Source organism: Macrobrachium rosenbergii, chromosome 52 (genome assembly GCF_040412425.1).
Source record: "Macrobrachium rosenbergii isolate ZJJX-2024 chromosome 52, ASM4041242v1, whole genome shotgun sequence".
Lineage (NCBI taxonomy): Eukaryota > Metazoa > Arthropoda > Malacostraca > Decapoda > Palaemonidae > Macrobrachium > Macrobrachium rosenbergii.
In genome coordinates this window covers 30801171-30823670 of record NC_089792.1, presented here as the reverse complement: position 1 = coordinate 30823670, position 22500 = coordinate 30801171, and the positions used below count along the sequence as shown (strand labels likewise).

The window sequence follows — 22500 nt, the reverse complement described above, 5'->3', positions numbered from 1 at the left end:
GCCATACATTATCAATTCTGGAACGCTATATAAGCATTGTAAACTCCCAGTCTCTTTGATATTCAAATAACGTCGGCATTATTTACCTGAACGAACATTGGCACCTACAGAAACATTATAATATCATTAGTAAACAGTAAACAAACCATCAAACAGCAAACAGGTCACAACGGGGTAGAAAGGCTCCCTGCAGGGGAAGGCCTGGGTAGGGGCAACTTCATGTAGCATTTCGTGGAGTGGGCATTTGTACGCCCGGGCGAAAGTGGGTTGATCGGGTCATAGCATGGCGCCAGACTGAACCTTTAAACTTGATTTATGCAAACTTGCGAGGAATTTGCCCGAGAGATCTCCAAGGGACAATCGCCTCACGTTGCCATTCGTCCTGAGGCCATTGCGAGAAGGAGATCTTGTTTAGCAGCATGACCCCATTCATCTAAGAACCCTGAGTTCATTTTCTTTTGGGCTGCATAATCATATGCAGCTGATCTTATTTCGCGGCCATTGTATGCAGCTTTTTATCGATAATTTTCCTAAACAAGCTGTAAATGTTGCGTAAGGGACAAGGACATGTAAATAACGTGTTTTTATCATTCACTCTATATTCTGTACCACTTCCCGTGTCTTCATAATTCGTCATGAAAAAATTAAAACGCGACATGAAAACAGACCGTCCAACGTAGGTTTTAACCACACCATTTCTTAGTTATTTCACCTAGAAAAGCCAAATTAAGAGCCAAAACGAACAAAAATAAATAAATGAATTAATTACTACGCGTGCATTGTTCTCACAAATGAAGGCGTTACTTTTTTTGAGAAAACTACGAGATGAAGCCGTAGATTTTTATATTTCATTACAGCTACTGTAACGTCAATACTACGCACACGAGTAACTGCCAATAACGACTGCAACTATAAGTAATCTATAGGAAGTGTGGCTGGATATCAAGAACTACGTTTTATCTCCAACTGTTACTAAAATTGTTTTGCTCGAATTTACTTACGAAATATTAATGTGATTATTATTATCATTATATTATATATATGGCCTTGTTTCGTATTCTCTATTTTCTTAGTAGTAGACGAACACTATTATTCTTCAAACACATAAACGATATCGCAAAATCCACTAACACTCTCAGCTTGAAGATATAACACATAATGGTGGGTTAATTATGATTTTATATCCAGAAAATAACGTACAAGTTTTTCAAAGCACATCAGCTGTAAGGTAGAAGACAACTAGTATAAGCGAGAGGAAAATCGGAATATATACGTTACATACACATTTACGGACGAAGAAGCTAATGCTTGTAGATAATGAAAACCTGGAAACTCAATGCAACTGTAAAATCTGCTCAGACATTAACAGTAAAAAAAAAAGGGGTGGGGGCACTTCAGGCGAGAGCAGCTTCAAACTTGTCCTTTTTATGTTTATACGCTAATTCACAATCATAGAATATAAACTAACCAAAGCACCTAGTCATTCATAAAAAATAACTTTAGAAGACGACAACCTGTTAACGACTGTAGCCCAGTCGATCTGCACCACACAGACAGGATGAACCCTCACGAAGTATTAACAGTATGATGACAAAAGAGCCTCCTGATCATTGTCATACATCAGTTCCTTTGAGCACTTAGAGAGTCAGACATTTGATCTCAGAAATCAATTTGGTAATACTCCTCCTTGTTTCAAGCTAATTACATGCGGACTTTTGCATGTACTCACTGTATTTACGCAATGGCCAAATACATATAATATGCACATGTTCGCCCACACAACGACGCAAGGGGGAGAGCGATTTAGGTCCGTTTACGAAAACACTTACTGAGTCTCTCTGGAACAACAAAGTGAATCATTTACCAGGTAGACTGTTGATTGTAGTCAGAGAAAGAACGGTTGATGTAGATCCAAAATTGTGGGGCAGAAATGGGTCATGAGTGAAGTGTGGAATGGCTGATGTTTCCAAGTAATATAATACTGATTGGGGATAGTGAAGAGAATCTGCAGTGACAAATGAAATTGTTTGAGTGTTTTCATGAGGACAAAGTTGAAAGAAAGTGTAAACTAGGGTCAAGTTACGAGGTGAAAATGGGAACCGGGATGATGGAACAATGGATGACAAAAATAGCAGTAGGTTTGTTCAGGCATTTGGGAGCAAATATTTGTGGCGGTGGTAGATGAAAGACGAAGTAAATCACAGAATAGGTGAAGCAAGGAGGGTAGGTTGGATGTGTGATGAAGACTGGAAGGAAATTTGGAAAGTCTATGAGCGTCAAATTTGGTATGTAAGAAGAAATTAAACCAACTCTCATTTGTGGAAGTACGAATGTGTACGCTGAATTCACATGAAAAAGAAAAGGTGGAAGCTGCATAGGTGAATCATTTACACATCATATATGGCAAAAGAAGAATAGAAATGGTGAAATATTCGAAGATACACAAAGAGCTAGATAGGTGACAGGGTGGATCAGTGTTTCCCGAGATGGTTCGGTCAGGTGGATAAAAGTGAGGATGATAGGTTGGTGGTAACAGTATACAATTCCAATTTTATAGGAAAGGATGATCTAAAATGGGCTGGACAGATACCGCAATAGAGGTATTTGGTGAGAAGGGCTTCAACATTCAAGAAACGAGAGTGCATGGATGGTACATGTGAGTTTGAAGGACTGGCGTGCTATTGATGAGCCTTCTAATTAGCTGTGTGAAGAGTGTGAAATGAAATGTTGAGGAAGCTTTCAGCCCACGTTGTTCACCAAGTTATTTGGCTAAGTGCGAATGTAGCAATGATCATTACCTATTCTCTTCTTGGAAGCCACCCCATTGTAGTATTCGGTTCAATGTTGATATATATATATATATATATATATATATATATATATATATATATACATATATATATATATATACTCTTGTGTGTGTATATATATATACATACACGTGTGTATGTGTATACATATATATATACATACATATATAACATATATATATATATATATATATATATATAAATATATATATATATATATATATATATTCTTATATAGTTTTCATAATGCAGTAATCTCTCCCGTTGTATATGTGTATTCTTATTATACTGTATAATTTTTTTCATATGTGCAAACCTTAGCTTAAAATTAATGTGTTCAAACCCTGTATGGTTTATAAGAAGGAAGATATATGGAGTGGAGAGAAAAGAGACAGAAGGTAGTTATATAAGAGGCAACTTGTTTTCGTCAATATACAAGACTGCTGAAGTAACACGTTCTTATATGGCTCGATCATCCCCGTACAGATTCTTTTGTTCTGAAACTCTGTAATAATAAATATTATTATAACTGTAATTCCACTTTCTCTCTTATTATCGTTTTAAAGAATTTTAAAAATAAAAATCTCATCTACTTGTATAACATGCCATAAAAAGTGGGCCTGACCGTGCCGGATGGGGATCTCTCTCTCTCTCTCTCTCTCTCTCTCTCTCTCTCTCTCTCTCTCTCTCTCTCTCTCAGGACTTCAGTTGCTGTAAAACTAATGTTTTGTAGTCGATTCACTCCGTAACTTTTAACTGTTTAATTTCTTAGTAAATGTGTCTAATCATTGGTTTTAGTGCACTAAAAATAATATTTACAGTGGTTTTATACTACAATTATTCTGTTTTTTCCTTTTTAATACTTTTCATGTTGTATGTTTTTATACTTTACCTTTTGAAGAGTTTTTATATACATGTGGTGTGTTTACTATTGTCTTAATGTTTTTGCTTCCATTTTGATGTTTTTTTGCAGAGTGTATTTCTGTCCTTTGTATTCTCATTTTTGTTTGATTAATTTAGTTGCCTTTATTTTTTAACACTTGGAGAATTAATTTACTTGTATTTCTTCTCAATCATTATCCATTACTTAACAACTTAAATTTTTACTTGAATAATTTTTGATTAATTAATAAATTTAATATCTGACTTAATTTTGACTGATGATTAATTAATTAATTTTGCTTTGTTTTCAAGTAATAAGAAATTTCCCTGAGACTGTTCAAGTCATGTATAATCTTCGAAGTTAGAAATAAATTTTGTATTTAAATTGTTATATCAGAGTTTCATTTATTGACACACCAGCAATTTTGATTTGAATTAGATATAGAGTGGTAAGTGAGATGTTTTCCTTCAAGTAATTGAAGTGAGCTCGAACCAGAAAAATACTTAGACTTTTATAATGTTCTTGAGTGATGCCCTGGGATTAACTTAATCATATAGATATCTACTTACCACACCTGTATTAGTGAACTTGTTGGGCTTTCTTGCATGACTGATAAGTTTTATAAGGGATCACTGTTGCCTTTAGAAATCAGTCGTTTGTATTTGTGATGAGGTTCATGTGTCTGGCTGTTAATGAGAGGTAACTATAATTGTCGGGGGATAAATGGTAAGTTTGGTAATCAAATATCAAGCACTTAGACACCAGGTTTAATTTGAAGACCAGACACTGGGCACTTCATCACAACATACTCACTAACGGGAAATAGAATGAGGAAGAGGAGGGAGTGCTTGTATACACCCATTTTTTGGTAGGAAATATATAATTTTTACAGAAATTTGAGTTGAAGTTCCACTGTTGTTGATAAGGCACGACACGAAAAATCGCTTACCTAGCGTGCCATACCCTTCCAATGAGATTTAGGTAGCGTGAAATTCGCTAAGTATTGCTTTGGTCAAAGTGAGGTTTACTTCATTCTATAGAACACCAGAGATGCTTAGCCAATGGTCCTTTTTTCAACTCATTAACTATAACAGTAAGCACCCAGTTCCAGTTACAACCCTGCCGAACGAGCAGCCAAAGAAACCAATAGGCCCGGTCTACTGCGGTGCTTTTTGTGCTGAGATGAAGTTGGCCTTGTGAGGAAGGAGCCCCTGCTTTATCCTGATCAAATCTACCGAGCGTAATATTGTCTTTCCATCTGTCATTTCTCATATGGTTTCCCGTTCTGTGCCATGATCTTTTTCTCACTGCAGCCAGCCTTACAAAGAGCATAAACTATTTTCATTCTCCATCTGGCAAACGAATTAATCAGGTGATGCACATGATAAAACCACTAAAGATAACTTCTGCCGATGAGCTTCACGATAATGAACAAAACTGACCCTATGTTACAAAATGAAAACTCGCTAATTACTAATATATGTAGTCTTTTACATCTTTCTCTTCATTAACAATTATTTTATAGTTCATAGTGGTTACGAAGACTAGCCATTTTCTGGTAAGTCATGGGAATTTTACACATTCAGTTTTAAGGATGAAAGTTATTTATGGCTCTGGTATAAATAGTATTGAATGCATGTTCTCACCTTATAAATCAATATCTGTAAGAACCATCAACTCCCTAAGCTTATCAACATGAGAGAGAGAGAGAGAGAGAGAGAGAGAGAGATAACATTATGAACTATGAGCAACCTTATCTAGTGTATCATAACAAGTTAGTATACTGTACACTTCTAAAAGTGAAAGGCATACACATTGTCCTACATTATGCTACACTATAAAAACGAGAGGACTCTAGTTTTACCTAAGAGCCCAGAGACCAAATAAGAGCAATTAGCACCCAGAAATATGCAAAGACAACACTGACGCACAAATGAATTGAGAAAAGGGCTACTGGGCCTCCTGAGCACACTGAAGCCCGGATTACCACTATCACTTTCGAAAACAATTCGGTGGCCTGGCCGAGCGCTGATGTTGTTCACCCTTATGTAAGCAGAAGCGAAATCCTGACAATATCGTTCGAAAGAGAAACAAAACGTCGATGAAATCTCGAGTCCGCTCAAAGCACGCTGGAGACAAATGATTGTATTTGTGCACGTGCGTGCGTGCGTTTTTTCTTACGCAAGACTATGAACATTCTTGATCCTCTAGTAAAAATATATTTCATGAGGGTGCAAAGGAAACGTGCCCAACCAAACCAACAAATCCTATCGACCTATCTGTGCAGCAGCAGCAGCAACAGCCGCAGCCGCAGCAGCCACAGCGCACCGCTTTACTACGCTGTTTCTTTTCACCCACGTTTGTCTCTCTACGTGCGGCAGAATGACTTTCAGTAAGCTATTTCTCAAACGCTGCTGAAACGTTATTATGCTTACATTTTCAGCACATTTAAATGAACGTTAGAGCAGAGACCAGATGTCTTTTGAGATTTGTAAGAGCACAAATCTATCCTACAAATAAGCAAACGTCGGAGCGATCAAGTTGTGGCATGGTGAATTAAGTGAAGGTCTTTCAGGTACGAGCCACCCCTTCCCCCAAGGCCCTGAATCCCAGTGAGAGGTCAATAACCCTTGACAACCTTAACATTCCATGCAGGCTCCTAAGCTCATTATGTGCTAGTAGCAGCGAAAGTTTTATCAAACATGATGTTGTCCACTTATACGTACGCATGTAATGAACACGTATACGCTCTTGTTTGAGTATGGATAATGTTCGCGTGCCCGTAGGTAATTTAAAGCACCAAAACAAAATTAGGTTATGGTCAAGTCCTTCCCCTAATGAATTATCAAAACAAAAAGGTACTCATATGAAAATAATAGCAACCGTAAGCGTAAGTTTGCTTTTAAATGTTCCTTATCTTCCATTCCATTATAAAAAAAAAAAAAAGCGATAGCTGAATCGCATCGCCAAATAAAAAAAAAAAAAAACCGCAGCAATAGGGAGGAGTGGGATCGGACAAATGATCATAAAATACAGAGCAATCCCCAATAAGATGAGGCCAGGCAATGGTGAATGGCCCAAGGGGAGTTTCTGCGCTGTTGCTAAGACAGCACCGGGGCTCTATGGAGAAAGCAAAACAAGCCGGTCTGCAATGGGAAGATAATTGCAACTGCTATTGCAGCATAAACGAGAAGTAGTACATTTCGTAATAAATAAATGACAAGCGGAACGATACTCAAGGTGTAATAATGCATATGAAATCTTTATCGGTTATCAATTAAAATCAACGGAAAAAATAGGAGAATTAAATGAAAATAATAAGAACTTGTATTCGTAATACAATGCAAGCTAGAGACATATAATTCCACCTTTTTGAAACTACTACTATCCAAAATGTTAAGTACATCATACGGCGTGTACTGAAAAAAAAAAAACTTTCAAGTACATGTTCCGTATTTACCAAATTCATGGTGTGAACTAAAACTTCCTTCATTATCATCTAGTTCAGATGATAACTCTCAAGAATCTGAGGAATTACTGCACTACAATTCCTAAAACATTCCATGCACAAAATTGATACCAAATTTCAAAATACACCCGGTGAGACTTTCTTTACGCACTCTAAGTTCCTCTGGACACAACAGAGGACAAACTGAGGTTGATTAGTAATTAGACAAGTAATCTGTTGAAACATAATTATTCTCCCTTAATGTCCCACAGCAACCACTTGGGGCGTTTTGCCTATCTTTACGGATGTATTCAACATGGAACTACTTAATATCACCATTCCTGTGGGTGATGATTTGCTTACGCTCTTAAGACTTTTGGACTCTACAATTCTCTCACCCCTGTAATTACAATCTTCCATTATTATCACAATAAGAGGTTTCCCGTCAAGTTTGCTGGATTTGAAGAAATAGAAATAACCATCCAATGAATATATCTTGGAAACCGGCAAAATTATCACTTACAAAACCTTATCTTTCTGAAAGCGAAATGGTTAACAAAGCTTTTCCTCAAATACCCACTGACCAATGTTTTCTGCAAGTTTCATTCTTTTAAAAGTAGGTCAGTTTACTTTTGGGTCTCAACGTCAACGAGTTAGCAGCTGAAATGTCATGCCAAAATTTTGTGTACCAAAGAATAGGGTCAGGGTTAATTAAATACTACAATAATAAAAACAACAGCAGTTATCAGACACCCTCCAAAACAAATCATTCTTGCTAAGTACCAAAACACCAACCACGACAGGAATAAAAATTACACACACTGCAAGTTCTCTCTCTCTCTCTCTCTCTCTCTCATACACACAAATAACGCACTCTCATAAGAACTAAGATGTCTATGACTTCTTCACGTGATTATATCACAGAGAAAATAATAACTGAAGAAGTGTTGTTTTCATTCTAAAAATCACTGCTATTAAACAAACAAAATTTTGCTCTAATGTTACTTGGTGGTTACGAAACTGAACCTGAAAACGCCAAGGGTTCAGTAACTTTCCTTGATAGGTTTTATATTCAAGGTCATATTACCCTAAGAGTTGTTCTTTCTCCCACAACCAGCTTTTTTTCTCGCCAAACATACGTCACGAGAATGAGGCAAACTACTGGATATCTTCGAAAGGATGGCTCTGATTTTAAACAACTAATTATTAACACAAACAATACAGCAGAAGTTAAGGATAGCGGGATCAATTAACAACTAATGCACACAACATTTCCTATGGTAAATAAAATGGGTCCATCAGTACAAAAATAAGAATAAAGAAACAAATCCTTTCATTCGTTTGTTCAAACGCTCCAAATACGGAATACTGCAACCTGCACTTCAGCATACTCAAAAACAGCGTAACTGTGTCACCAGAGTATAGCCAATCGAAAGTGAACGGAACAAATTGCGCTGTCTAGCAAAGTGTCATGTGGAGGTGTAATGGGTGTTACATTCCGATGAGTCCACAGAAATCCGAAAAGGTTAAGACGATCATGCCAAACCCAAGGAATGCAAGAACCAGACAGCACATACCACGCCTAAACCAAATGCATACACAAATAATTGTAAAACGAGTACAGCTTAGCACTCTGCAACATGGCGCCTTCGATTTTTTAAGCCAACCTGGGAATAACCAAGCAGTTTTCTTTTCTTTATACGTTCTATACTGGGAAGAAAGATAGTGGGGGGAAGGGGGCGATCACTTGAGTAACGATGAGCCTAGATTTTAAAGAAAAAAGTTTATATATAAAACAAAAAAAAATTAGATCTGAAGACATTACGCCCATCAAGTGAGTCTTTTGTTTTAAGAAATGCACGGTGTGCATCAGCTTCCCGTATTGAAACCCCCCTCACACAAACAATCAAGCTAGCGACTGTTTTGTATTATATATATATATATATATATATATATATATATATATATATATATATATATATATATATATATATATATATATACAGTATATATATACAGTATATATATGCAGTATATATATATATATATATATATATATATATATATATATATATATATATATATATATATATATATATATATATATATATATATTATGCGTGCATGTGTTATAGATATGTTTTTCAGCGAGCGTCAACAATGAAGAGCCTTCCACAGTTTACCAATATGACATTGTGTTTGCAAGTCCATACACATGCGACCTATAAAAGATTAAAAGATTCACTGGCACGTCGTAGGGGGCATACTGGGGATACATGAGCGTTGGGCATGAGCACCGAGTGGCAGCAGGGGAGTATGAAATCGGGGGACTGGTAACAGGGTGAGTGGTACAAGACGAGGTAGGTTACTGGTACCACCAGCACTTATACTACTACTACGACAGGTTCTGCTTCGCGAGTTCGCGTCCCTCAGTCAGTGGACCACTCACCTTACTCCTTGTTGCAACGTCTGTCCTTACCTCCCGCAACAAGAGTCAGCCAGACCACGACAACCAGCACTCATCCATACAACCCCTTCATCCAAGGTCAGCCTAAAAAATATTAGCCTCTTACATTCCAAAAATAAAATTTTATTTTTTCTCTTTTTTTTGCTGTGAGACTGACAGACAATTTTTCCTGACCTTTGCAACAACAGTGTTTTCTAGACAATTAGTTATTTTAAATGATTCCACCTGACATATATTGTTATTTTCTCTAAGTAAGGCGTTTTGGATCGTGAAAGAACTAGACATCAAGTGCGACAAGAGAGCCAAGAATAATCATTCACTGAGTTGCGAAATTTTTCTGTTATTTGCTGCCAAGAGAAGGAAACATTGCGATGCATACGTTAATCTCTCTCTCTCTCTCTCTCTCTCTCTCTCTCTCTCTCTCTCTCTCTCCTTCCCTGAGATATGAATACTGAAGTAAACCATCTATATATAAATGAAACACTTCTATCTGCGCCACCACGTAGACGAGTTTGCATGCATGGGAGGACTAAAAGAAGGCATGAAAGTGTTCTTCCTCATTTCAATGTTCTTCTCACACTAAAATAATTTGGGAATAGGATACCTTCACTCGCATTAAATTAATCTCCACTTCCAAAGCTTCGATTGAAATGAAAGTATCATTACCCTTGGCATTGCTTACGCGTATGGGAACAGACAGGCCAAGTAAACGTGTATGAATTTACATACATCCTACCCTGGAAGGGAAATTCACCTGAGATTTACACCGCAGTTCAGTACCGAACTTCACCATTGGTATCGATGACCTTGGGAGTACGCAACGGTTAAAGACCTCTATCCTACTCACCTCGAAAGAAAACATTTTTTTTTTTTTAAAGTTCTTGAATCACGTATTTTCTGACTTTCATTGACTATAACTGTAGCTGTTAAATATAAAAATGAAGAAATAAGAGTAAAAAAAAAATAATAAAAAAAGGCAAACCAGCTGAAGAATTCTGTTTATTACGAACAAAATAAAAGTTACCGCCGCAGTCAGTGGGGGCATTGCAGGGGTCTCGGAGTCTCAAACCTGAATTGGTAGACGGGTCTAATACGCAAGTTTCCTCCTTGAAGGACTTGTGACGTCGTCTAGACAGACACTCGTTACTCGCTTCTCGCGGGCTGGATGGCTACGCAGATAGTAGGTTTCGAATCGGAATCTTCTAGTTAGGAAAGGAACGGAGGGAGGGTCGAGCCCAGTTACCGAGCCTCCTGTGGAAGGGAGACCTGAACATCACACTTTTGAGTTTTTGTTTTCACCGTGTCTTGGTGAGAATGAACATCATAGTCAACAAAGCCTAAGGTGATGGCGTCCCATCAATTCACAAACTGTCTTAAACTAATTTATATGCTTGACGTATTTGTTTCTTGCGCATAAACTTTTTTTCTGAATGCGTTCTGCTGCAGGACTTTGTACGATGAATATGGAAAAGATGTGTAATACATGCTGTAACTGAAACTGCAGCAAAAATAAACAAAATGAATAAACAAGGGCGGGAAGTGTACGCTTCTGTGACCAAGAACGGAAGTAAAAGTGCATACAAAATATAATTAGCTATTCTTGGCTCGTATTACAACCAATGAAATGTAACAAAATTCACAAGTACATTTTGTCCAAGACTCTTATCGCAAAGGTCACTACAGTAACTGTCAAATTTTAAAAAAAAATCACTGTAACGCAGAAAAAGAATGAATGTATACAAATTTTCAAAAAAGTATCACAACCTATGTTAGGTCACAATATACGGTATAAAGTATCTTCGTTATATTTTAAACTCAAGATGTTACTTTTTTTTTTTTTAATCTTGTTTATAAGAAGCGGTGAGCGTTTGGACATTAAGTGTGGGTGTATTTCTTGCATGAGAAAATTTTTCTTGGAAAGAAATCTTCCTGTAAATAGCTTCCATGATACTCGAAAGAGAGAGAGAGAGAGAGAGAGAGAGAGAGCAGTGAAATTAGGACAACATACTCTGCTAAGAGCATACCCCTTTAGTTAATTTGCCAGAATTATCAGAAAAAAAATCGCATAAGTGAACGCCAACACTATAGTGTAATTCCAAGTAAATATTGCAGAAAAAAAGATGCAACAAAAAGCGTGCAAGCAAGATAGTCAACACCTAGAACTCATCTCGGTGTTGCAAGGCAGAAGCATACAAATTATATTTGTCAGCTATCTAACATTCACTACATATAAATAATTTTTATCTAATACGTAGTACGTCCAAAATGAATGGAAAATCGTCCTGTGCCAATTAAGTACATTCTGGAATTATGCAAGCGGAAAATAACCCCTTTCCATTACCCCAGAATGACGACTGCACATCTCATAAAACAAGAAGTACATTAAGTCTTCCTTCCTGATTATCATCGTTTTTTAGTTAAAAGAAATAAAAAGAGTACAGACGAACCAACCGCACAGAAGATAAATAAACGACGTGCAGTGAAGGGGCCATGGTTACCCATCACCATTTGTTGTTCACCAGCTCGCAGAGAATATGGGATGCAAGTCATTATCAGCATCTCTTTACGTCATTCCTCGTCTCGCAACCACCCAAAGCCCCCCTTTCACCTGCATCCAGTGCTATGGTGTTTCGCCAAACCCGTTCTTGCTATGATCGTTCAATTAACTTCTACTACTAATTGTAATACGCACAATTATCTTTTGACTTAATTTCTGGATAACGCTATACGTTACTTCACCTACTTCGAAACTTGTTGCACGTTCTAATAGTTTTCGAAAGTTACTCTTGACAACTGACGACCCAAACGTAACTGCATTTATGAGAGAGAGAGAGAGAGAGAGAGAGAGAGAGAGAGAGAGTATACTTTTTCATGCAAGATAACATTTCGAAATGGAGCTACTCTAATCAAAGAAAAATGACCGCGTTAGCTTCTACTGCTCTTCAAGTTAAGTGTTACCAGCTGGAGCATTTGAACTTTCATTTTCTCATTATGGTCCTCTTGCGTTTCAATTTATAATAATAATAATCATCACCATACGCACTAAGAGGAAAATACAGAAAGGATTTTAAATTAAACATACACTGAAAATGCCGCTGACAATGTTTGAGAGTATGCTCAGCTCTTCTTATATACACTAATCTTGCTTTAGAAATAAATTTTCTGTACAACTTTTAATGAACAGCAATAGAAACGTGCGGTGTAATTTTATCATTTTAATGATAACACAATAAATAATAGAAATAAACGAATAAGTAATTGAATATACATATATATATATATATATATATATATATATATATATATATATATATATATATATATATATATATATATTTATGTGTAAATATGTGTGCCTGCATTTTCTTCTTTCTGTGATCTACGAAGTTTATCATCATTCATAAAATAGTCCATAGAAGAAACAAAGAAAATTAAGTTACAATATTCCTATCGATGTTTACTGGTCGAAATATAGTGACTTATTCAAGGAATATATGGCATTTCTGCTTGTCATGCTCAATTTAATCGCTGGACTGAAATGTCGTCATTGTCGCTCTTCCAAGACAGCGCAAATGAGGCCATCATACTGACGCCTTAAGCACTCACCCCTATTTACGATATACGGAGATCAGTAGATGTAATGGACTATCCAGTTCTTGTTTAGGTGGAGCTACCCCAGGACAGTTAACAGTGGCGTTACTAAAGCTGGGCAAATTTAAAAATTTTGCTCAACACACCTTCAGTAACCACAACTGCCTGTTTTTCGAAAGGAGCTAAAGATGCAGCATACAATTTGGTAAATGCCGTGCCAAATCTCCCTCAGGAAAGTGGAGTTTGAATGCTGAATGTGGAAGAAAGGAATAAGGTACAGCCTGTTGACATGAATCGTTTGCCACTATGTTTAGAAATGGAGAATGGTTGAAAAGGCGAGAAATGTAAGATAGGTTGAAGATGAAATAAAAGGTCACCATGGGAGAAGGAAGGAGAGGAAGCCCTAGAAAGTGTTGGAGCAAAGGTGCAGCGTATCCAGGGAGTAAAAATCTTTAGCACAACATGAGGGAGCCGTGCAACATGTGTTACAGACACAGACTTGTTGCTGATGAGCTTTCTGTAATATCTGAATAGCCTCATGCTGAATAACTGTCTTGGCAAGGTGTCACCCTAGATATTGTAAATAAATATGAATGTCTACGTGTCTGCTGACTGCTTTATTTTGGAGCTGGCCCACAATGGAGGAAATGGAATTTGCACATACATACATACATATATATATATATACACACACATATATATAAATTACATATATATATACATACATATATATATATATATATATATATATATATATATATATACATACATACATATACATATAATGCTTCAACACTATGCTATTAGGTAAGGTTAGGCATATTCCCGTTCTAGGACAATGCATCTGTTGAATAAGCAGCAACAGACCTTTGTCCTCTTCATGGGCAAGGAGTTAACGTTAACCTCACCTCACCCTGACCTATCGAGCAAGGGATCAAATCCTACCGTGAGAGTTGTGGTTTCATATTGGTGTGGTGGGCATTTCAACACTTTGAAACCAAATTCAGACAAGGACAGAAGGATTTTACTATGTCTTCCTGTTTTTCTAAAAAAAAAAAAAAGACAGGGTACTGTATCCATCACACCAAAATGAATTACCTTTTCCCAAATAACATGAATAAGTCAAACCTGCCTTTTTTGCGATAAGTTAGATTTAACTTTAGCCAGGTAATAAGACGTTTTCTGAAATTACCCCAACGGAAAAACTTACACGTTTTCTTGGAAAAATGTAGCTAACGTTTTAAGAACCTACACTAAAACAAGAAGGGAATGTGGTGAGACAAGCTAGTCTGGGGTCTTATGCATGAGAAAATAAGACATTCCTTAGGGTGCATTTTGTAGATGTGACTTCCAGAATCAGAGGTGAGATTTATTCTTATTCATCTATGTAAAAGATTCATCAGTGGCTCGACTGCTGTAGGTTGAATGAACGGTAACTGCTGGTGTGTACAATGTTTTCTTTCTCGATACTGATGTTGCAGCTCTGCAAGGACATGAAGATAACCAGCAAAGGCTTGATTAAATTATATTTGGTCGCCACCAATCCATGTCACAGGATAAACAAAATCCTGAGGACCAAACCTCAACGACAGACCCAGTGAAGCTGCTAGACAAGGGCAGTAGTGGATTCTTTAATACAGAAAGACACAGGTTTTGGTTCCCCGACATGCCTCGACCAGGTATTGTTTCCACACCTGTTGAACATAAAATGGGAGGTGATGGTCTCCCTTCAAAGATTAATAATACTCCTGAGGACGTCCTTCAATCCACAAGAGCACAGAATCTATAGATAATGAAACAGACTACTTAATCCAGCCAAAACGAGGACTAGGGCTGCGGTGAATTGACTTCCCACAGTACTCAGTGCCTTGTGGACATGTTTGTCAAAATCGATAAATAGGCAAAGATGATGTAAATTGATATACAATTGGGGAATAAGTATGATATGATTAAGGAGGATAGGTGGAGATACAGAAAAGTGAACAAAATTACAAGAAACTAAATGGGGCAAGACACGGTTGTTTAGTCTCAATTTGGGTACAGGGCTCATAATGACTGACATATTCAAAAACTTGTAAGGGAATTGATAAGTTAAGAAGTCACAGTGGCTATTACAAACACCTGTCAAAAAGATTAGAATGTTTAGTATGTACTTTAACAGTCAACGGCAAATAACGTGTTACGATGGTAAGGATGGATCTAGCCCAGCTCTAGCACAGTACACCTGAATTCAACAGATTTTTGCACATTTGAGCAGCAACAGACTTATATCCTTCTTTGTGGCTAAATGGTTTCGCTAACCTATCGACTGTGAGTTTAAATTCTACCATGGCAGTTAAGGTTTTTCATTTGGGATCAAACCTCAGAGTGATGAGTATATTAAAAAAATAAAAATATGAGGGAATCAAAAGGGTCACTGCAGCTAATACATACATACATGTACACACACACACACACAACACATACACACACACACACACACACACACACATATATATATATATATATATATATATATATATATATATATATATATATATATAATATATATATATATATATATATATATATATATATATATATATATATATATATATATATATATATATATATATATATATATATATATATATATATGTTGCATGTATGTATGTGTGTGCGTGTGTTGACTATTTCCATCATGTTCACGCTGGAAGAGTACTTCGAATGAAATGCTACCAGTTATGCCACCGGTGGGTCAGGAGGTTTGGTAAAACTCGCTGGTATGTCAGGTGGCGGCCTGCCAAGAAAAAAACCCTCAGGTACAGAAGTACTAAGGTTCCAACTTTTATATGACTTGTGTGGGTCACTTGGTAGCACCCTGGCCTTTCATTTGAGGACGTGGTGAGTCAGAAATTTATATATATATACATAATTGGCCAGGAATTTTCAATTAACTGAATACACTGGATAAAAAAGATTACACAGGATTTAATTTTACAAATCTCTGCTTGGATTCAAGGTGAGGAGCAGCTGTCTATGACTAACTCGGGTACTCGGATAAAGCAGTGAGACAAAGGACATTAATCTGGATAATTGACATTTTTTTTTTTTTTAGTTTCTCTCTTTAAATCTCCTTCAAACACCTTGTGTAGACTGGGGTAAGATGTATACAGCTAGGCTTAAATTAATATTATTCTCCTTTGTCAGTTCCACTAATGTAGATTCAGAGATTTCCGGACAAATTATTTTTAAATTTTGTTATTATACTAAAACAGGGGCAATTAGCTATGTGATTTTCACTTGAGCGAGCGCAAAAAAAGATCATTATTTCTTACTAGCACGTTGTAGTTACTACCGGGAGTATATTATTAACACTTAATCATTATAATAATTTAGATGTATAAAAAACAAATAATACATTTTGTATTTTGAAGAAACAGGAGCCACTTTTAATTACTCAAGTTATAAACTTAGTTTTCATACTTTTACCTTTTGAAGTATGAACAACTATAACCAGTAACTGAGAAATTTGAAATTATCTAGAGATACTTAATGTGTCTTGATAAAAATTTGGGAGCAAAAAAGGCTTCAAACATTTTAATAATTTACATTTATAATTTGGCACATAAATATATATAAATGAAAGACTACTACAGTTCAATTTGCGCCTTGGTCAATGATATTGTGAAGGGCAATACTTTCGCAAGTCTGTATAACATACGATCAAGAGACCAATAGAACGGATTTCGATGAAACTTGTTGAAAATGCTCCTTGTCTCACAACTTCCTGACGTTTAACTGACGTTGGGTATCCATAAGGTTTGATAGTTTGGCGTCGTGGAAACCACCTTACCCTTTATTTAGTCTGCATTTAATTTGGGGGGAGAGACCGTGAGCATCTTGGCAAAGGTATGTTTCTACTGAGCATTTGAGCTCTATTCAGTTTTGAATTGTAGTTAGGAAAGATTTGATCATACGAAAAAATGTAGTTTTATCGAATTAACTTAATAGGAATGCTCAACCTTTCAAACCTCTAAGTAGTCATTAGCATTAAAGCAAGTAGGTCAGTCGAGAATTCTGCCTTGCAATGATTTAACTTCTCAAGAACCAAGGAGGGAATATGAGTTCCAAATTATAGTACAAAACATTATTTTTTATTTTCATCTTTCAGCTGAAATTTTATGCCAGAAAAGGCTAGGTTATTCCATTGGGTAGGAAGACGAAGCTTCTTCCTCTGCGTTAAAACCATATTTCCACTCTTCATAAATTTTCTCCTACAAAAGCTTAGCACGGTGTCGGCTTCAACTTCCCGGAAGATTTTCATATTCATTTCAAATCTTGCTTACATGTCCGGCAAAAAAGACGGCAATATTTGACCAAATCTGTAATTTCATGGTATTTGTAGTCCATCATATGCATGAAGGTGCCCGACAATTTCTTCTTTATGATTCTGATTCTTAAACGTACGGTTCATTACCCGTAGATTATGTTTCTCACGTAAAAACTAGGAAATTTTTGGATGTTTTACATATTAGGATTGCAAGTCCGATCATTTTCATTCTATTTTTTTTTTTTTTTTTGAAAACACTTGTCATCGTTAGGGTTCTGGTTCTCTAAAGTATTTCCTTCAATTCTCTCTTCTATCTACCTACCATCACTTTCATCAATATCAAATATTTTGGCTCTCTTGTTTCGATATTTGGCACATTTAACCACATTATCTTATCATTTTAATCTTTTCAATTCATCGACATGTAATTTTATAGATCTAATGCTTGTTAAATCACTTTTTTGTGATGTAATCTAATTTTTCACCGCTGCGGTGGTTTAATTGCAAATATGCAAACTGATGCATACGTACGCCATGAAGAAACTAAAATATTACTAGCAATACAACACCACCACAATCAAAACAAAAACAACATCAATAATAATAATAATAATAATAATAATAATAATAATAATAATAATAATAATAATATTGCCATACAAGTTTAAGACTGACTGCAGATTAGTCCTCAGCACAGCACTCGCAGGGAGGGAATTTGGTGTTAGAATATTGGCTGCAACAAAACGACGCAAGGGTAACTTCATGAATGTAACAGATGAATGGCGAAGGTATACCATAACTTTGAGATTTTTAATATGATATTAAAATGGAGAAAATGAAGCATGATGAAAATGCGCAAGAGCTCAAAATCAAGAATGTGAACACCTCTCGTAAGGAAAGGTGTAAAAAAAGTTGGTTAGGAATAAAGATAGGGAAGAGGTAGGAGACAGTGGAGAATCTGAGAGGCTATTAAGTGAGGTTCCTAAAAGGAGGAGTATTATTTGGTTCATATGACTTACATGAAGTAAGAATAAATGTGAAAGGGAAAGATTATTCGAGGCTTAGTTGTTAGGATGAAACGAAAACGATGTGCACAAATTCTACAGAAAAATGTGAGATTAAAATAAAAGAAACAATAAATTAGTGGGACGAATATGGTCATTATTTCTAATGAGGGTTCTGGATGACCATACGGACAGTATCAGATTGTGAGGGATATTTTTTAACAAAAGTCAGTGAATAACATTGAAGGTGGACTCTGCGTACAAATGCGTCGTCCCCTGAATGGAAAACCTGATACGTAAACAAAAAAAAAACTAAGATAAAGTCTAAAAATGAGAGGTTAGTAAAGAAATAACTTCATATCCAAAAGGAGAGTCAGACGAATGCCACCTACTATTGCATCGTAATAATCGACATAATCATGCTGTACACACTCCCGAACAAGCTGGGAACTTACGTAAGCCGTGCCCTTCTACTCTTTGGAAGCCGAGTCAAAAGCAGGTTTGCACCAAACATCGAGAGAAAGGTAAAAATTGCGATGAAACGTCACTTGCAGGATAATTGCATTCATAAACAAAAAATTTCTGTTACAACTGACGGAATGATGCAGAGAAAGAGAGAAAGGAAAAAAGAGATTGAAACCTAAGGAATGCAAGCTGAGGTGCGTGGGAGAGAGAGAAGAGAGAGATGAATGAAATGATGAAAAAAAAAAAAAAAAACATTTTCACTAGGACATATTTGCCTCTACTGCACACTGGGAAAATGTACGCGAATCACTAGTTTTGTATTGTTAAATAAACAGCATCTGAAATAATACGCAAAAATCCTCACGTACAAAACTGGTTGCATTTGTGGGACTCTCATCGCAACGCACCTTCCACCAGCCCTGAACCTAACACCGGCCGTTGTGATGCCTGACCTTGGAAAGGACATCTGTACTCTTGGGACCTTCGAGGTACGATGTTCACATCACACCGTTATCACTATACTCCATCTCACTCTTTCACTCTACCAGCAAAAATACTTTCTTTCCGCTCTACTGACGTAGACATCCATCACTGAAAGACAGTTCCAAAATAAAAAAATATTCTTCATTGCACAGCAACGCAAATATAAAACTTCTGCGGTGAACAAAGCCAATACTGCCTCGTTAATAATAATAATAATAGCGAAAAAAAATATGAACAAACGTCACAAGATTTTTGCACAGTTTGGCAACAACTATAGCATATTATTTTAATTTTGCAATGAACCTATATCACATAGATTGTAAAAAATAAGAGATTAGCTATAGGTAGTGCTGCAGGACTGTCGTAAAATATCTTATATGATAATGAAGATATGTCATCCATGCTACGAGAATAGTGAATACATTCAGAAAATATCATAATCTCCACTGATCCTTAGCCTCCCTTTTCACAGTTCTCATCCAAATGGGTCAAAGCCTTTCAACTCTTCCTGTACCCACGGGAATCCAGCTGACACTCTCACGTATATTCCCCCAAGCACTGTGCAAAGGACATGTCCAAACCATCTCCATATCTTTTTCCTCATTATCTCATGTAGATACAGAACTTCGTTTATGTCCCTCATGGTATCCTTTCTAGCTCTACTCTGCCATGTGACTCCTAATATTTTTCTTACAGTTTTATCTCTAAACTAACGAAATCTTTTAGATATAGCTTCATATTCATAATAAGATTCTTGTCCATATAACAATACATATCGTACAATCTTACTTTTGCATGTAATTTCAGTATAATTGATTTCCAAATATTATTCAGACTACCCATTGCTTGAGCTAACATTTTTAGATATAGTTCTAAACATTTGAAAGATTCAACAACGTTACTCCTCTTTCCACCTAATGCTATTTCGTCTCTGTTCAAAATCTGTCCTCATTACTTCCGTTTTTTTTAAATGTAGTTTGCAAGTTCCAAATATATTTTACATTCTTCTGAGCATGGTTTGCAAATCTTCAGGTGTTTTGTTGATTAAAACATCATAATCTGGATATTCTAAGTCTGTAAACTTTCTATTGCTACTGCAATTTAAACCTTCTCTTTCATCACTGACCATTTTTTCATCATAAAGTATATGAGAACGGCACACAACATTGGTGAAATAACATTTCCTTGTAGCACCCTACTATTTACTGCAAGGTCATTTGACAAGACTCCATAACTATTACCTATGCATATTAAATATGGCTTCCTTAACGACACACCTGACCTTCTGTTAGAATATATAACAAAAGAAAATTAACACAAAACTATCTTATTTAATTCCATCTGATTTATGATTGTCTGGTCTGATGATATTGCCCTGTAACTGCTAGGTTGTTCAGTACCTCAGTAGCATGGGAGAATGGCTTAAATACGAAACAGATAAGCAGCAACTAAAAATCTAGTGACAGACAAAAACTCCCATAGCACTATCAAAATCAATGTCTTTAGTGATGATCTTTTATATGGAACCTGAAATATAGGGTTACCTTCTCTCATCTAAACACTTATGACATTCCAACAATAGCTGTTCCAAGGTAAAGTAGTATATAACAAAATATCAAACACTGATAGCCTATCATCCTGCAGTATGAACTTGTGGGCTTGTATGACCTAACCTTAGGCTATTCAGCCTAGTCTCAAGCCCCCGATTGCTCTGGCTAATAATGACGAAGTATCAACTGATGACCAGATTCTCTGATATTTCCGGTTCATCTCAGAGAAATAATTGAGATTGTTTTGTCATTTTTGTTGCAGGTAAGACTAGAGAGACCATTTCATATCAATATGCGGAACTAAGGGAAAATATAAGCTATCCAGTATCTGTTATAGATCTGACTTCTGCATCAGCCAGTTTATTACCTCTGATATCAACTAGATGCAAGCCAATAGAACTATCTCTGGACTTCATTTTAACAGATGGACAAGGAAGGTTGTATTGCCTAATGGCAGTGAAAAGCTCTAAAGGAATTGGAGTAACTAGTAAAGTCTCTGCCATCTGGTTTGCCTGAGGTTCTAGAAATTTTGGCCAGGATATCAATTCAGTTATAAAAATTGACACTTTACTACATAATTTAGAACACTGAACTCATTATTATAGACACTGCAATGCTAACCCTATCTTGGCTCTTCCATACATCTAAGCAGAATTTGACAATCATTCTAACTCTTTCCGATGGCCAAAAGTTGTGATTTTATAACTCCCTCAGATAACAGTTTCTTGTTCACTGCTTTTGGGTAATCTTTGGACTCATTCATCATCCACATGGAAATCCTCTTCTTCACGATCCTCTGCCCCTTCAAGGAACAAGCCTCCACCTCTTCGCTGATGTGCATTTGGAAAGGTTTACTTGGTTTACACCATCCATGCACAAATTAGTATGATTACATGAAGAGCTTTTTAAGAAATTTTTACAGTGCAGACCAAGTTTTCTTCTTAGACTTAAAAGAATCTGATCAATTTTCATATACACTTTCTCCACAAGGAAGGGTTCACAAAGCTCCTGAACGCATGTGAAGACTCCTAGTATGAATGAAATCTAGTATTTTGAGTTCAATTTTACATGCACTGGAGTAAATGTGGCTTCCATATTCTGTTTTATATCTACACATACAATTAAAATTAGATGAAGTTTCCATGATTTTTAGAGATTTTGCCTAGTATTTTAAAACGTTCATATGTGCTTGTCCTTACTGTACATTGCCGAATCATGTATAATGAAGATGTTCAAATTGGGCTAACTACTTGGATATTAATTTCAGAAAATTAGTTTTCAAACAGTTGTATGAAAACTTTTATGCTTATGTATGGCTATCACTGAAGTAACTTTGTAACCACTAGTGATTTTTAGTATCAATTGACCCTATTGAGTCGTGGGACAATAGAAAGTTCTATATATATATATGTATATATATATATATATATATATATATATATATATATATATATATATATATATATATATATATATATATATATATT

At 36.1% G+C, this 22500-nt stretch overlaps 2 protein-coding genes across 2 annotated transcripts in view; one reads left to right on the top strand and one right to left on the bottom strand.

Annotated features, from left to right (window-relative positions):
• The window catches only part of LOC136833787 (uncharacterized), an 821801-nt gene that overhangs the window by 604387 nt on the left and 194914 nt on the right, over positions 1-22500 (bottom strand). The gene's annotated exons all lie outside the window — the stretch shown is intronic.
• LOC136833954 (uncharacterized) overlaps positions 9449-22500 on the top strand; it is a 26993-nt gene continuing 13941 nt past the window's right edge. The window contains exon 1 of the mRNA XM_067096232.1: positions 9449-9686. The gene's annotated coding sequence lies outside the window, so the exon portion shown is untranslated. The remainder of the gene's footprint in view (positions 9687-22500) is intronic.